Source organism: Ailuropoda melanoleuca, chromosome X (assembly GCF_002007445.2).
Source record: "Ailuropoda melanoleuca isolate Jingjing chromosome X, ASM200744v2, whole genome shotgun sequence".
Taxonomy (NCBI): Eukaryota; Metazoa; Chordata; class Mammalia; order Carnivora; family Ursidae; genus Ailuropoda; species Ailuropoda melanoleuca.
This window is the reverse complement of record NC_048238.1, coordinates 74,491,600-74,506,689: the sequence shown is the minus strand read 5'-3', so window position 1 is coordinate 74,506,689 and position 15,090 is coordinate 74,491,600.

Genomic DNA, 15,090 nt, shown 5'->3' with positions numbered 1-15,090 from the left:
GATGTCATTTGAAGAACACTATGAAGCCCACTGCCCCAAGCCATCTTCCTGACAGCCTGTCAATGATGGCTGAAAGTCTGCTGCTAGAAACTCATTACTTGGAGTCATTGACAGATTGCCCCGTTAAAAAACAAATATCCCTCTCAGACTTCATTTCCTTTTTTTTTTTTAAATCTGGTTACTAGATTGGCAGATCAGAGAATGTGATAGCTAGAGTAGATTTCATTTCATCCAGGCATTGAGCAAAGTTTCCCATCGTTTCCTTGTAGATGAGATGGGAACGTATAGCCTGGACGCTCCAGCTGTTTGTTGAGATGAATCTGTAACTAGTCGAATAAACGAGTGGTTTGGTGTCAGACCAGAAGGGAAGTTCTAGCAGTGAGCCAAAAGGCTCTATTCTTGGCTGTGTCTTGTTCAGCTCGTTTATAATTTTGGTTTACCACAAACAAGAGTTTTTAAAATGGTCAGAAGTGCCTAAGATGGAATGGGCTGCCTTGGGGAACCCCTTACAGAACAGTCAAACAGTGGAGAGGCCCCCTTTCTGTCAGCGTAGTGTATGAATCAAGCATGAAATTTGAAGTCAAAAGACCTCAGTTCAAATCTCAGCTTCACCACTTACTAGAAATGTGACCTTGGGCAAAGTGCTTAACCAGACTGCTTTCAATTTTCATATCTGTAAACAGGGGATCAAAATATCTACCTTGCAGCAAATGCTGTGACAGTGTCATGTGTTAAAAAGAAAAAAAAAACCAACCACCTAGCACAATGCTTGACATGGTGTAGGTGTTCAATAAACAGCAGGTATTAGACAAATTATTCCATTCTGTGATTCAGTGACTCAGAATAAGACATATAAACACCTAGCAACTCTTCCAGTGACTGGAGGTAGGAGGGACTTTGAAGGGATCTGGGCAGACTTAGACGATACTAAATCCACACTGACAAGGTGATGAATAATACTTAATAAATGTCAATTATTACTTTTAGATTTGACACATGGCAAAGGGACAGAGGGCGGGAGATTTGAAAAGAGCACAGGCTTGGGAGCCCTGTTTTATAATTGGGGCATCCCAGACTTCGTTTTTTCACTCACGTCTTCATTGGCTAAACATTCATGGAGCCCTGTGCTAGATCCTGGGGAAGCCGCAAGAGATAAGATAAGCTTCTGCCCTCAAGGAGCTCACAGTCTGGGCGGCCAGACAGCTTCAAAGAGAAATGAAAATAATTGTGATAATTTTACTTACAGGAGCACAAACTAGGTCGGGAGGTAGCACAAAGAGAACCGGCGGGGGGTAGGGGCGGCTACAGAGAAAGAACAACTTTCTAGAGGACATGATCCCTAAGTCCTTATTTTTTTTAATGACCCCATTGTATTTATGTTTCAAGTAACCAATTCAGATGTCTGGCACAAAGTACAAAATGTACAAAAGGATGAGAGATGGAAGTGACAAGCTGGCCTCCCACCTCTGCCCCAGCCACCCAGTTCTCTGCAGAGGCAAATTACTATTACTAGTTTCTTGTGTAATTCTCCTGACCTACTCCAAGCTCAATTTTGAAAGTTGAATAAGAGTTTGGCTGGAGGACAAGGGGTCATTCTAGGCAGAGAGAACAGTGTGTCCAAAGGCATGGAGGCATAATGGGGTGTTCAGTTTGCTATTTCTTGGGCATAAGGATAAGGAAAGCATTATAGGTCATAAGCAGGAGATAAGACTGGAAGGGTAGGCAGGGCCAGGTTGTGAAAGCCCTTGTAAGGCATAAAGAGCAGCTTGGACACTACCAGTAAACAGTGGGGAGTCATATAAGGCTTGAAGCAGAGAGGAGTGATGTGATGTGATTCACATTAGAGAAAACTAATTCTAGCCCCAGTGTGGAGAACAGATTAAAAGGGGAGTAGGCCAAGAGGCAGGAGACTAGTTAAGAAGCTATTTAAATAGTTTAAAGAAAGAGGATGGAGAGTCTGGACTAGCATGCTGTACTAACATAAAGAAAAGACATACCGGGGTGCCTGGGTGGCTCAGTAGGTTAAGCATATGCCTTTAGGCTCAGGTCATGATCCTAGGGTCCTGGGATTGAGCCCCGAGTCAGGCTCCCAGGCTCCCTGCTCAGCAGGGAGACTTCTTTTCCCTTCTTCTCCCTTCTTCTCCCTTTCCTCCCTGCTCATGCTCTCTCTTGCTATCTGTCTCTCTCTCAAATAAATAAATAAATAAATAATCTTTAAAAAGAAGAAAGAAAGAAAGAAAGAAAGAAAGAAAGAAAGAAAGAAAGAAAGAACGAACATACCAGAAACTTAGAAGATAGACTTAACAAGTCTTGGCAACAGCTTGAATGAAGAGTCTAAGGGGACTCCCCAGTTTCAGGCCTGGACAACTGTGTGGACAGAGGTCTGCATCACCAAAATGATGGTAGTGGGATACAGAGATTAGAGGGCAGAGTGGAGTAAGGAAGATGAATTTGTGACACACAGATCTTGGTTCTGAGGTACCTGTGGGACATACATGTCCCCACATGCTTAGTCACAATTGAGTATTCTAGTTTGGAGCTCACAGGAGAGGTCTGAGGCTGTAACTATGGAGTAGGGAATCATCAGCACAGTAGATAAAACCATAGGGATGGATAAGATGATTTAGGGGAAGGGTATAGGATGAGAAAAATCCTGGCAAAGACCAGCATTTAAGGGGTGGCAGAGAAAAGTCCACAAAGGGGCACAGGAAGGAGTAACCAGGAGGAATGAGGAGAATAAGGAGAGGAAGAGCATGACCAAAGCCAAGGAGTGGGCACTTTCAAGAGAGGCATGAGGACAGAAGTGGTGTGAGGGCAATCATTTATGTTATCTGCAGCAGAGAGAGTTCCAGGAAAATCAAGACTTCAAATTGTTCGTTGGGTTTAGCAATCAGGATGTCATTGGTTTCCTTAACAAGAGCAGTTAACAGTGGTGTTCTGGGGTCAGAAAAGCCAGACTGGGTGGGGGAAAGGGCAGGGCTGAGTTTTGAATGGGAGGTGAGGAAATGGAGGCAGCAAGTGTAGACTGCTGACTTTTGATAAAGCTTCCTTGATGATGGAAGGCAAGAAATAGCACCAGTGAGGAACAGAGCTGAAGAAGAGTTTTGTTTATTTGTTTGTTTGTTTAATGGGGGAAAGTTGAGCATATCTAAATGCTGATGGGAGGCAGCCAATACAAAAGAGAAAGAGTGGTTGAGGATACAGATGAGAAAGGAGAGATAACCAATGGAGAAAAGTCACCAAGAGGTGGGAGAAAATGGGCTCCAAAGCATAATAGATGGATTAGCCTTGAACTGGACAAGCTATGTCTATTCCTGTAAGACAAAAAAAAAAAAAGGGAGATTAGGAGCTATGTGGCAGGGTGGGTTAAGGCCAGGAAAATGAAAGTGAGCAACTGATGGCCTTGATTTGCATAATGGAATACGTGATGAAGTTACATGTTGAAAACAAAGTAGATCATGGGAATGGGTTGGTGAAGCGGATTGAAGATGATTGAAAGGATGAAGCTTGTAGATGGGTCATCAAAATCCCTCAGGATGGTAGCCAGAGATGCAGAAACCATAAATGAGGTGCTGAGGTCCTCACTAAGTGAGAGACTTGGAGGGCAGTAGACAACAGGAAGTATGGGAAGAGGGTAACTATACCATCTCCTGGTCCCATGGGGTCAGAGAGAACAGAGACCCTCAACCACTGAAACTTTGGAGAGGTCACTTAGTAGATATCAGGTACTGTATCTGACCCAAAGTAGGTGCTCAATACATGTGAAGAAATGACTTCCGGGGCGCCTGGGTGGCACAGCGGTTAAGCGTCTGCCTTCGGCTCAGGGCATGATCCCGGCGTTCTGGGATCAAGCCCCACATCAGGCTCCTCTGTTAGGAGGCTGCTTCTTCCTCTCCCACTCCCCCTGCTTGTGTTCCCTCTCTCGCTGGCTGTCTCTATCTCTGTCGAATAAATAAATAAAAAATCTTTAAAAAAAAAAAAAGAAATGACTTCCTTTTGTTTTAAGCCAACATAATCATAAAATTGTATTAGAAGATCATAGGAAGGAAGGGTCCTAATGTACTCAGCACAGGTCAAACCACACAGGGAGCAGCATGTCCATTTCCAGGTGCCTGGTTTTAAGGTGCATCTAGATGAGGGTCAAGAAATCACTGCAGACTGAGGGCACCCGGGTGGCTCAGTCGGTTAAGCGACTGACTCTTGGTTTCTGCTCAGGTCATGATCTCAGCGTCATGAGATCAAGGCCCATGACAGGTTCCATGCTCAGTGAGGAGTCTGCTTGAGATTCTCTCTCCTTCTCCCACTCCCCCTCCCCCTCAACCCCCATCCCCACACTCTTACTCTTTCTCAAAAATAAATAAATAAATCCTTAAAAAAAGATTGGGGTGCCTAGGTGACTCAGTCGTTTCAGTGTCTGCCTTCAGCACAGGTCATGATCCCAGGGTCCTGGGATAGAGCCCTGCATTGGGCTCCCTGCTCAGCAGGGGGGCCTGCTTCTTCCTCTCCCCTGCCCCTGCTCATGCTCTCTCGCTCTCTCTCTCTCTCAAATAAATAAATAAATAAAATTTTAAAAAAATAAAAGAAACCATTGCAGACTGAGTAGGAACTAGGCGTTTTTACTGTCACAAAGAGATGATTAAAAGAAGATACGACAGCCACCATGAAGGATTCTTTCTGCTCCATATGGTAAAAGTAAGATTAACGGATAGGAGTCACAAAGGGAAGATTGCAAGTCCTTTTCAGTGCAGGTTTTCACTTATCCAATCATGAAATGTGAACTTATCCAGCGTATTCAAGTGAAGGCTGGATGAACACCTACCCCCAACAGGAGTTAGAAAGGCTAAAGTTAGAGAGAGAAGATGGAAAAGCAATCCAGTCATTGTGTGCCACAGACCGTCAAGTTGATTTGTAGACACTGTGAAAGACTATTTCCTACTTTAGAAAGTAGAGCTTGGCTGGAATAGAAGGCCCTCCCTGACTTTTGCTATTGGGGAAGAATGAGTCAGAGACTCTAAAAATAGAAGAAAAACTTGAAGAATGGCTCAAAATGATCACGATCAAAATTGGGGGGTGGGGGAAGAGGAGGGTAGGTGGCAAGGTAAAGCAAATAACCTTCCAGGAAACAAATTTTACTAGCCTTCTGGAATTGGCGGGAGGACCCCATGAAGAGCCTTTCCAATAGCTGCCTTAAAGCAATGCTTGGTATTATTTCAACTATGCAGAAGAAATAAGCCAGGCTGTTTCCTGCTGCAGATGAAGGCAGCAGCTCTGAGAAAGGAAATTAGAAAGAGCTGGGACCTCAGTGTTACATGCTTTACTTTTATACGACTGTTCGTACTGGTAGAGAGCTGGGAGCGGCTGTTGAGGTCTGGAACCCCATGGCCAGAGATCTAGCTTATGCCAAGAGAAACTAATGCCTGATTAAGGCTGCTTAGAGCTCAGAGTGGCAGAAGATGTTCATATGTCTTTATACCTATAACTCAAAGAGCAGTTGAGGGGCACCTGGGTGGCACTGTTGGTTAAGCGACCAACTCTTGGTTTCCGCTCAGGTCCTGATCTCAGGGTTGAGAGATTGAGCCCTGTGTCGGGCTCTGCGCTCAGCACGGAGTCTACGTTTTTCTCTTCCTCTCCCTCTGTCCCTCCCTTCTGTGCTATCTCTCTCTCTCTCAACTAAATACATCAATCTTTTAAAAATAAATGAATGAATGAATGAATAAATAAAAGAGTAGTTGAGCGTATGCTGAAACAGGCAGAGAAAATGGCCTGGGACCGCCTACAGGAGAAAAGAGAATCATAAAGTGGCTGTTCGGTGTAGAAGCTGGTCCTGATTAAGTTAAGAACAGGGCATTCATGACGTTTGATTGTTTCATTTATCGTTTGCACTCTGTGGCTTTGCTATGCAGTGTTGCCCTGGGCCCACAGGAGCAGCGTCACCTGGGAGCCAGGTAGGAAAGCAGGAGGCCTGGGGCCCCTCCCCAGAGCTGCTGAAGAAGACTCGGCATCGCTGGTGTGGGATGATTTGTATGCACAGTGACAGTCTAAGAAGCATATCTCTGTACCTGGGTTCTTAGCGGAACTCTTGCCCAGCAAAGCTCTTTCCCTTCCTCCCTTCCGTGTCACCTCTCTGGATTGCTCCGCTCTTTGCTTCCTTTGTGAGCTAACCAACAAGTCTAATCCCGGCTGAGAGCCCTCCCGCAGCACTCCTGACGTACCTCCTGGTAAGGGGGAGAAAAGGCTGGCCAGTACTACTGTAAAAGCCTGGGTCTGGGGAGTGGGAGACCACGGACCTGCGATCCAACTGTACCTAGTAACCTTCGTCATGCGCACTGACCTTCCCGAGCCTCAGCCTCCTGGTCTGTAAAACAAAGATCATTACAGCGTTCACTTGAGAGTGCTTTTGTCAGGCCGACAGGAGGAGCAGGTAGGTGAACGGACACACAGGAGGAGCCCAGGATATGGTAGTCATGATTACTGAAAGCCGTCAGTTTTTTGTTTTTTTTTTTTATTTATTTATTTGACAGAGATAGAGACAGCCAGAGAGAGAGGGAACACAAGCAGGGGGAGTGGGAGACGAAGAAGCAGGCTCACAGCGGAGGAGCCTGATGTGGGGCTCGATCCCAGAACGCCGGGATCACGCCCTGAGCCGAAGGCAGACGCTTAACCGCTGTGCCACCCAGGCGCCCCTGAAAGCCGTCAGTTTTTAAGGGAAATTTGAAAGAAAAGAGAATTAGTGCTGTGACCCTCTGCAGCCTTGCGAAGTCATCAGAAGTGCCCCGAGACAGCCTCCAGGGAAGCCTCACCTACCTCATCCAATCCGACTTCCCTGACTCCAGCTCCAGCCAGCATTCCAGGCTAAAGCATGTCTTACTCCCCTTGGATTGTCTTCCTGCTTGGGCTGAACGACCAAGATTTTCAACCTTTTCCTTGCAAACGGCGCACGCTTCTAGTACATTGGAGGGTGTGTGTGTGTGTGTGTGTGTGTGTGTGTGTGTGTACATACATACATATAGTGGTGGGCTGGCCTGGAAATGTAACTACCATTTATAACAATATTTTCTTCTTTCTCTTTTTTAAATTTTATTTATTTATTTGGGGGGGGAGGGAGAGTACAGAGGGAGAGGGAGAAGCAGACTCCCCACCAAGCAGAGAGCCCGACATGGGGCTCAATCCCAGGACCCTGAGATCACAACACAACCCAAAGGCAGGCACCCAACCGACTGAGCCACCCAGGCGCCCCCAACAATATTTTCTTCTATGGGAAAATGCATGTCACCTTGTAAACAATTGACTTCAGAATGAACTTTGAGATCTCAACCTCTGTAAGAGTTGCAGGCTCCCTTTAGGTCAACATATGGAGAGGGGACAAAGGACTAGATAAACCAGGTCCAGAATTCCAGAGGTGGCTGGAAGGTAAATGAGAATGCCCCAAGGAGTGGAAAGTAGGGTTAAGAGATCAATCTGAGTGCCAAGTATCAGGATTCAGAAAGCTAACACAGGAAGGGAGATATACGTTGGGAAGGATATTAAAAACTAGCAACAACAACACAAACCATTTTTCTACTATATTAGGTCAGGGGCCCCTAATCAGTAGCTTGGGATCTACAAAGGACGTCAAAACCTTACAAGTTTTCTCTGTAAGATAGTTACCCTCTCCTGCCCTGCTCTCTGCAAGGTGCCGGGGTTCTCAGCTCGGAGAGGAAGACAGAAAGCAGCATCCTGCCCCCCCAACCCTCCTCACCCCCACACCCTGACAGGCAGCCCCCAGGTTCATTCAGCTTCCCTCTACTCTTAACCTCCCTCTTGCCAGAGGAGATCAAAAGCTTCAGGAAAGTACAACACAGCTTTTCCTTACAAAAAGGCAGAGGAGTCCTGGGTCTGGTAAAATGAGATGACTGCTAAAAACAGGGTCCCCAGGCTGGAGGGGTGGAAAGCTAGCTCACAAAGGACCATGGAAAAAGCAAAGGACTTGGAGTGCCTGGGTGGCTCCATCGGTTAAGTGTCTGACTCTTGATTTTGGCTCAGGTCATCATCAGAGCACCATGAGATCGAGACCCTGATTGGGCTCCTGGCTCAGGGGAGAGCCTGCTTCCTCCTCCTCCCTTTCCCTCTGACACACCCTCCCGCTGGCACATGCTCTCTCTCTCTCTCTCTCTCTCTCTCTCTCTCTCTCCCTCTCCCTCTCTCTCTCAAATAAATCAATAAATAAATCTTTTTTTAAAAAAGAAAAAGCAAAGGACTTTTGTGCCTTCTTACTGAAGTCTTCAGTAAGAAGATTGGTTTCATCTGGGGAGCTCTGGGTTAATAGGGCAGCAAGCTAGCGATCTCCGATATCCACCATTTACAAATGCCATTAGAATATCCATGAAGCTTGGCAAAAACCGGACGAATTGCCCTGGCTAGCGAAACTGGAGAAAAAGTGCCTGCTGGCAGCTGGTGAGGAAGGAGTTGCTCTTGGCTTTTGTGGGGAGATGGGGTTGGACTGAGGAGCATACCTGTGACCTCTGTACACTCTACCCTCTGATCCAGAACAATGAGAGTGCCCCAAAAAGATGGGGAAGGCTTTTGATTCACTTCTACCAGCTGTCTTCGACAATTCAGGGGCTGTACTAATCAGAAAACCAGAGACTATCTCTTTACTACACAGAAAATATCTTCTGAGGCAACCAGGGGGCAACCACAGCCTCTACCATCAGCTCCGCTATGTTCTATATGCTTCTGGAGACTACAACATGAGCACACCACGTGGTTAGTGATGGTGGCAGTGGTGGTTGGGCCACTGGTGGGGTTTTTTTTTTAAGATTTTATTTATTTATTTATTTGCCACCAAAAGAGCACAAGTGTGGGGGGTGGGGGGCAGAGGGAGAGGGAGAAGCACACTCCCTGCTGAGCAGGGAGCCCGATGTGGGGCTCGATCCCAGCACCCTGGGATCAGGACTAGAGCCGAGGGCAGATGCTTCACCAACTGAGACACCCAGGTGCCCAGAGCTGGTGGTTGTTATGAGGAAAAGCTTCCAAGGAAAAGTTCCGAACATAATCATGCTTGGAGACGTCGTATCCGAAATAATTTAACAGGACAAACTGCGGAGTCAGACAACCCAGAAGATCAGAGACAGTAGAGTCCATCTCAGCCCAGTAGAATCCCAAAATAATAAAACCACTACCAATAACAGTATCAACCCCCACCATGTAGGGGGCACTTACTAGGTGCCTGGCACCATCTTCAGTACTTGACGTGCATTATCTCATTTATTCCTCATAGCAAATACAAATTGTCATTCAAATTTGTTTGAAAGGGTCAGGTAATAATGATAGCTACTAGTTATTGAGCTCTTACTATCTGCTAGGAACTAAGTGTTTTAAATCCACTATTGCATTAGGCAAATGCTTACTAGGCACTAGAAAATGGGCTCAGCCTTCCCAATTCATTTTTAAGGCTCAATTCAGGCATCACCTCTTCCAGGAAGCCTTCCTTGACCTTTCCAATCTTTAGGTACGCCTGCCCTGTGTTCCTTCAGTCACCACCCTGTGCTTCCATCTATCACACCTTTTATCTTGTAAATTTCTCTCTCTCTCCCCTCCTCCCTTACTTCCTCTACCCCAACCTCAGCTCCAGAAGAAAACACTGTAGATATTAGGATGCAATAATATATGACCTCCATGAAATAGTTCCATACAGGGGGGCTAAGATAAAAGTTCTCGGCTGGCAGAATTGTGGCTGAATTTTGAGGCTTCTTCATACCATCCTGCAACAACAGTTTTCTAAATTGATCCTGTACTATTTTAATAATACAAGTATTTAATTTTTATAAGTACAACATACTAATTTTTTGGCAAATGATAACACTACAAAGTCCCTCTCCTTTACTCCTTGGCCCCACACCTAATCCCACCCCCTCCTTAGAGATCACCACCGTCAACAGTTTAGCTAGGATCCTTCCACAGGGGGATATATTTTAATTTCAGCGAGAGAAAAATTTATCTATTCTGAATAGAGCAAATCCCAGTTGTAATAGAGGGATGGAAAAGCAAGCTATAGTAAAATAAATCAGTATTTGAAGTATATCTAGAAAAGCCAGAGATTCTTGAGTACCAGGGCTTTATATTACTACTTCCGCTGCTGCTTTAAAAAAAATTTTTAAATGGTAACCATTTATTGAGCTCTATGGCAGAAAAGTAAAGTGGCCCTCAGGTGACATTAAGAAACCTGATATAATGGGACGCCTGGGTGGCTCAGTCCCTTAAGCGTCTGCCTTACGGCAGCTCAGGTTATGATTCCAGGGTCCTGGGATGGAGCCCCACTTTGGGCTCTCTGCTCAGCGGCAGAGTCTGCTTCTCCCTCTCACTCACCCTCTGTTCTCTCTCCCTCTCTCACTCTCAAATAAATAAAATCTTTTTAAAAAAACTTTTAGGGGCGCCTGGGTGGCGCAGTCGTTAAGCGTTTGCCTTTGGCTCAGGGCATGATCCTGGCGTTATGGGATTGAGCCCCACATCAGGCTCCTCCCCTATGAGCCTGCTTCTTTCTCTCCCACTCCCCCTGCTTGTGTTCCCTCTCTCGCTGGCTGTCTCTATCTCTGTCAAATAAATAAATAAAATCTTAAAAAAAAAACTTTTAAAAAGAAACCTGATACAAGTACCCATTCACACACCCTTCTTATACAAATCCTTCTCACTCATATACAACCATATTCCATCATCCCCCACACACATGCACATGCACAATATCCACAACAGGCAAAGCTCCAGATAGAAGTAAACACAATCACAAAGACTGAAATATCCTACATATGTAGGATCTTACTTTTGTTTTCTTGTTAACTCTATCCCATTCACATCGGTTCTTAGTTCATGCTCACTTAACACTCGCATATAAATTTGCACCTCGTCCTTTTTGCGTATAAAAAACTGAAAGTAAGAAGGGATGGACATTGAGTTCATTGGGTCCAGCTCCCTATCTGCAAACCGAGGTGTCTATTTGAGACCTCTGTCTAAATTCTACTTGATGGTCCTTAAGGGCACTTTAAAATTTCCTCCACTTGCTCATCTCCATATTTTATTTCCAGTTGGTCAAGCAACAAATATGTATTGAGCATCAACCATGCCCAAGCACTGTGCTAAGAAAGTTTGTGGTTGGGAACAGAATAGCTCCTGAACCTGGCTGCCTATAAAAATCACCCGGGGTGGGGGGCGCCTGGGCAGCTCACTCAGTTAAGCGTCAGATTCTTGATTTCAGCTCAGGTCACAATCTCAGGGTTGTGAGATCGAGCCCCGCCACAGGCTCCACTCTGGGCAAGGAGCCTGCTTAAGATTATCTCTCTCCCTCTCTCTCTGCCCCTCCCTGCCCCTCTCTCAAAAAAAAAATATCTGGGGACCTATTAAAATTATAAACCCCTGGTCCCCACTTCAGACCTACTGAATCTGAATCCTTGTGGCTGGGGTCTGTAATGGGCTGTATTGTGTCCTTCCCCCAATCCAAAATGTTGAAGTCCTAACCCCCCAATACCTCCTAATGTGACCATATTTGGAGATGGGGGTCTTTGAAGAGGTAATTTAGTTACAATGAGTTCATTAAGGGGAACCCTAATCCAGTATGACTGATGTCCTTATAAGACAAGGAAATTTGGATACGAACACATACAGAGGAAAGACCATACAAAGACACAGGGAGAAGATGGCCATGTACAAGGCAGGGAGAGAGGCCTCACTACGCCTTGATCTCAGACTTTCTAGCCTCCGGAACTGCGAGAAAATACATTTCTGTCATTCTCTTCCACTTGCCAGCTGTGTAACCTTGGAAAATTAATTCCATTTCTCTCAGAGCTATAAAACAAGGCCACCTCATAGGTTTGCTATGAGGGATAAACGGAAAATGGCTGTAAAGACCCAGCACAGTAGCTCGCATGTAGTCAAGGCTCATTCGTGTTAGCTATTGTTTTAACATTACAAGGTGGTTGGTCTAGAGCAAGGATTCTTAAAAATTCAGAGGATAAAGAAACTTCAGTGGGAAATGTTACATCTCCATTCTCAGCAGCCTTTAACTAAAATTCAGATTTCCTTCAATTACAAATACAGAGAACAGACCACAGTAGTATTAGCAGCACCTGTGACTTTGTCGCTGGCGGCAATCAGTTTTAGGTCATGTTACTGTCATTACAGGTGCCCTTAAATACTTTTCACTCTCATCATTATTTTGAAGTTACCATGGTTATTGTAGCCCCATCTAGATCTTGGCATTTACTACACGAATAACAAGCACTTACATAACTACATCACAACTTCCTATTTCTGATCTTTGCATAACAATGTAAGATTTTACTTATTTATTTATTTGAGAGAGAGGGAGAGAGAGAGCACTAGCGGGGTGAGGAGCCCAGGGAGAAGCAGACTCCCTGCTGAGCAGGGAGCCAGATGCGGGGCTCGATCCCAGAACTCTGGGATCATGACAAGCCGGAGGCAGACACTTAACCGACTGAGCCACCCAGGCACCCTGGATAATGGCATAACGGTGTAAATGATTTCCTTTGTAATCCTACATATTCTATTTTATGTATCTAAAGACATTGTTCTGAGAAGGGGTCCACAGGCTTCACTATACCGTCAAAGCAGTCCTTGGCACAAATACGTTTAAGAACCCTTGATCTAGGTTTTAAAACCCCTGCTGGCTACAACAGTCTACAAATCTGTGATAAACAATTGTGAAAAGTTTCAGGAAGGATAATCGGCTTTCTGCAGCGAAGAAAGTGAACAAAATTGAATTTTGAGGGTAGGGAAAGGGGATTGCCTGAAAATCACTGTTTGTGTGCCTTAACTTGAATCTAGCTAGACTGCAAATGCCTAGATATGCTGGATAACCTCTCTGTGCCTCAGTTTCCCCATCTCTTAAGTGAGGATGATGGTAGTATCTAAATCGCAGGATCGCTGTGATAAATGAAGCCGGATGGTGCCACGTAAAGCACGTAGCATGGTGCCTGGCACATGGGAGGTGATCAAAAATTCAACTATTTGAGTATTAATTATTATACCAGATTTGCCAATATCTTTCCTGGCTCTCTACAGTACAAATACAAATCTTTAAATATGTTAGCAAATCATTGATGGCACGTTTTTTCTCGGTGCAATCTTCTTAAAAACAGCTGTTATACTTTGTAAATGTTTGATAAACCCATCATTACAAAGTCACCTAATTGTTAAAGCCACAAGCTTCCAAGTCAGAAAGCTGTGGTGGGCTCAAATTCGAAGGCCTGGCTTACGATGTGTGTGACCTGAGAGCTCCTTTAACTTTCCCAAAGCCCATTTCATCACCAGAACTATAGTACCTGCTTCACGAGGTTTTCTTGAGGCTTAAATGAGATTATTAATGTAAAGTGCCTAGCATGGGACGCCTGGGTGGCTCAGTCCATTGAGCGTCTGCCAATCCCAGGGTCCTGGGATCCAGGGGGCAGCGGGGCGGGCTCCTCGATCAGCAGGGAGCCTGCTTCTCCTTCTGCCTGCCACTCCCCCTGCTTGTGCTCTCTCTCTCTCTCTGACAAATAACTAAAATCTTAAAAAAAAAAAGAAATAGGAAAAGCTTTAAAAAAAATAAAGTGCCTGGCACATAGCAGGAACTCAATAAATGATATCTACCCTTTTTTAAAAAGAATTTATCTGAGAGAGAGAGCACAAGCAGGGGAGAGGCAGAGTTAGAGGAGCAGCAGAGGGGGAGGAGGACCAGAGGGGGTGAGGGAAAGAATTTCAAGCAGACTCTGTTCTGAGCGCGGAGCCTGCCCCACGCGGGGCTCCTTCTCATGACCCTGAGATCATGACCTGAGCTGAAACCAAGAATCAAACTCTTAACCCTTAACCAACTAAGCCACCCAGGCACCCCCGTGCTTTTTCTTAAGAGTTGCCAAATGCATGGCAAACTTGGGAAGTGAGAGGATCCCCTTCATGTCTCACAGGAGCCCCTCTAAGACCTGGTCCCCCCTCCTTTTCCAGTCTCACCTCTCACTATTCCATCTCTCATCTTGTTCTCCCAGGACACCAACCTTCTTTGTAATCCACACCCAGTCCGGACAGCATCCCCGCTGCCCTCACCCCCCTCCCGCCTCTGTGCTCTGCTCTCTCCACCTAGATTGCCCCTCCCTCTTTCCAGAGCTGACACCTTCTCCATGCTTCCACACACTTGCTCCCACCACACACCAGGCCTCTGTCATCACTGCCCATTTGTACTGTTCTTGTCTGTCGATATATCTGTTTTGCCAGGAGGCCATGAGTCCTCTGAGGGCCTGGGCTGTGTCTTATTTACCTCGGAATCTCCACTAACACCGTATCCAGCACCGTCAGATGCAGAGCAAGTTGACTCTTGAATGACCCGGTCTGAGAAGGAGATGCCTCTTATATTCCCTTTTCTGCTCCACCCAGGAAGCCACCACCAGCTCTGTGTAGAAGTGCACCCCCCTCGCTTGCTGGGTTTATGCAAGAGCATTTTGCAGCCTGGAGCATCAAGCTCTGGGGAGGCTTCACAGAGGGGAGCCTGGGGGACCCTGTCCAGTCAGCCCTCCCATAGAGGTATACTAAGTGTCAATACGAGCTGGACTTGTATGCAAACACACGGTAGCTTTCTGACTCTCTCTCTCTCTCTCTGAACTACCCAGATTTTTCTATATCTAAGTTATATTTGCTCTTGATCGGCCTGGATATAGTATGCAAAGCTGCACTGAATTATTAACAACACTGCTCTAGAGCAAGGACTACAACAAGGGAAATGTCAAGGGGACAAAATCTTGAGTTTAATGGTGCCAAATGCCAAGAAGGAAAGCCTCGTCCCAAGGTTATGCACAGAGATAAGAGGACTGAGGCAAGTAAAGAAGCAAAAGGCCCCAGCAGTTCTCAAAACACAACTGAAGTAAACATTTATGGAGCTAATATATTTTGTTCTAATGTTTAACATAAAATAATTATAAACAAGGGGGAAAATCATAAACACTGTAATTAAAAAACAATTCAGTAGGCTATAAGTCTGCACAATGCATATGAAATTTCATATTCTACTACCTCCTCTGGCTTTTACCCAAGAACATTAAAAAAAAAGACAAGGAAGAAGAAAAGGGGGTT